Here is a 3279-nt window from a genome sequence, read left to right on the forward strand (position 1 = left end):
CATAAAGTTGTGCATTTACGCCGCATAAAGCTACTTGGTGAGGTTTGATCGCGTAGTTCCACCAAATTGCGTGGATGCTGATGTCGGCGTTTTATCTACCGTTTCAAAATGTTCCACAGTTGCTCTTTGGGGTTCAAATCAGGTGACTTTGCAGTCCAATCGAGTTCAAATAGGGTGGGGGATGGGGATGTTGAGAAAATCTGTTACCTATTCTTCCAGCCCTATGAACTATTCTATTGTCTTTATGTGCCTGTGTGAGCAATAACCTCTTGCAAAGTGACCGACCCCAAATGTTCATCGCAAGCACTTCTCGTTGCAATGTTCCTTCGTTCATTGCCTGCAGCAATTTCTGTCGGTTTTGGAAGAAATTTTGATTCACAAACCATGAAATGCGACTGCGGTCCCTTAGTTAGATTTTTTTCCGAACACAATTATGAAGTCGTGTTTCGCACTACGTGTGTTACAGCACTGCTTGTAGACACATTGAACAATGCTCCACAACAAAACAACAAATCTAGCAACTTCACACACCGTTAGATTGCTGCTGCGCATTGTCGGGTCCTTACCAGACAGGGTTAACGGAACACATCGAGAAAGTTCAAAGAAGAACAGCACGTTTTGTATTATCGCGAAACAGGGGGGAGAGTGTCACTGACATGATACATGATTTGGGGTGGACATCATTAAAACTAAGGCGTTTTTTGTTGCGGTGGAATCTTCTCACGAAATTTCAATCACAGACTTTCACCTCCGAAAGCGAAAACATTTTGTTGATGCCGACCTACATAGGGAGAAACGATCACCATAAGAAAATGAGGGAAATTGGAGCTCGCACAGAAAGATATCGGTGTTCGTTATTTTTCCGCGCACTATTCGACTTTGGAATAATACAGAATTATTATGAAGGTGCCTCGATGAACCCTCTGCCAGGCACTAAAGTGTGATCTGCAGAGTGTCCATGTAGATGTACAGGTAGATGTAGATTTTCGGCCATGGGCATGGCCAAACATGAATGGCTCTTTTTGCCACTCTGTTACGTGCTTATACACTCCTGAAAATTGAAATAAGAACACCGTGAATTCATTGTCCCAGGAAGGGGAAACTTTATTGACACATTCCTGGGGTCAGATACATCACGTGATCACACTGACAGAACCACAGGCATATAGACACAGGCAACAGAGCATGCACAATGTCGGCACTAGTACAGTGTATATCCACCTTTCGCAGCAATGCAGGCTGCTATTCTCCCATGGAGACGATCGTAGAGATGCTGGATGTAGTCCTGTGGAACGGCTTGCCATGCCATTTCCACCTGGCGCCTCAGTTGGACCAGCGTTCGTGCTGGACGTGCAGACCGCGTGAGACGACGCTTCATCCAGTCCCAAACATGCTCAATGGGGGACAGATCCGGAGATCTTGCTGGCCAGGGTAGTTGACTTACACCTTCTAGAGCACGTTGGGTGGCACGGGATACATGCGGACGTGCATTGTCCTGTTGGAACAGCAAGTTCCCTTGCCGGTCTAGGAATTGTAGAACGATGGGTTCGATGACGGTTTGGATGTACCGTGCACTATTCAGTGTCCCCTCGACGATCACCAGTGGTGTACGGCCAGTGTAGGAGATCGCTCCCCACACCATGATGCCGGGTGTTGGCCCTGTGTGCCTCGGTCGTATGCAGTCCTGATTGTGGCGCTCACTTGCACGGCGCCAAACACGCATACGACCATCATTGGCACCAAGGCAGAAGCGACTCTCATCGCTGAAGACGACACGTCTCCATTCGTCCCTCCATTCACGCCTGTCGCGACACCACTGGAGGCGGGCTGCACGATGTTGGGGCGTGAGCGGAAGACGGTCTAACGGTGTGCGGGACCGTAGCCCAGCTTCATGGAGACGGTTGCGAATGGTCCTCGCCGATACCCCAGGAGCAACAGTGTCCCTAATTTGCTGGGAAGTGGCGGTGCGGTCCCCTACGGCACTGCGTAGGATCCTACGGTCTTGGCGTGCATCCGTGCGTCGCTGCGGTCCGGTCCCAGGTCGACGGGCACGTGCACCTTCCGCCGACCACTGGCGACAACATCGATGTACTGTGGAGACCTCACGCCCCACGTGTTGAGCAATTCGGCGGTACGTCCACCCGGCCTCCCGCATGCCCACTATACGCCCTCGCTCAAAGTCCGTCAACTGCACATACGGTTCACGTCCACGCTGTCGCGGCATGCTACCAGTGTTAAAGACTGCGATGGAGCTCCATATGGCACGGCAAACTGGCTGACACTGACGGCGGCGCCATTCGATGGCCAACACCGCGGTTCCTGGTGTGTCCGCTGTGCCGTGCGTGTGATCATTGCTTGTACAGCCCTCTCGCAGTGTCCGGAGCAAGTATGGTGGGTCTGACACACCGGTGTCAATGTGTTCTTTTTTCCGTTTCCAGGAGTGTATTTACCCACGTTTGCGTACAGTGCCTCCTTGGAACATAACTGTGTCACTGATCGCTACTGCTTTATTCTCACGTAGAGGTAGAGCGACCGCGATTGAGCACCTGACTCAATCGCTGCACCGTCTGTAAAGGCTTCACGAGTCACCTGTGCCTGCACACTGAGCTGACTAATATTTGTCTGGTGAGTTCACATTCTTATGGTTTGTTAGCGCGTGCAGCCAAATTCTCAGCACTTGTTCGTTTCTTTATGAAGGGACGTCAGTGAAAAGAGGGCTTGTAATTCCGCTTTTTCTTGAGCAGCCAACGTTGTCGAGTTCATTAACCTAAGCAAGCATTTTGATATGCAAGAAATAATATAGACCTATTTAAATTATTGGCAACGGCCTTGCCGCAGTGGATACACCGGTTCCCGTCAGATCACCGAAGTTAAGCGCTGTTGGGCGTGGCCGGCACTTGGATGGGTGACGACCCTGGCCGCCATGTGGTGTTGCCATTTTTCTGGGTGCACTCAACCTCCTGATGCCAATTGAGGAGCTACTCGACCGAATAATAGCGGCTCCCATCACAGAAAACTATCATAACGACCGGGAGAGCTGTGTGCTGACCACGCCCCCTTCCTATCTGCATCCTCGACTGAGGGTGACGCGGCGGTCGGATGGTCCCGATGGGCCACTTGTGGCCTGAAGATGGAGTGCTTATTGAAATTATTATTCATCCAGAGAAGATCTCACAAAGACATAGGAATTGTCAACATAATACAATGAAAAATAGTCCAAATATACGTACATATGGGGTATATAAATATTTTTTACGCGGAAAGGATAGGCCGTCGACG

At 50.3% G+C, this 3279-nt stretch overlaps 1 pseudogene; it reads left to right on the forward strand.

Annotated features, from left to right (window-relative positions):
* The first annotated feature begins 2819 nt into the window (after positions 1–2819).
* Positions 2820–2937, forward strand: LOC126098142 (5S ribosomal RNA; annotated as a pseudogene).
* The last annotated feature ends 342 nt before the right edge of the window (positions 2938–3279 follow it).

Source organism: Schistocerca cancellata, chromosome 1 (genome assembly GCF_023864275.1).
Source record: "Schistocerca cancellata isolate TAMUIC-IGC-003103 chromosome 1, iqSchCanc2.1, whole genome shotgun sequence".
Taxonomy (NCBI): Eukaryota; Metazoa; Arthropoda; class Insecta; order Orthoptera; family Acrididae; genus Schistocerca; species Schistocerca cancellata.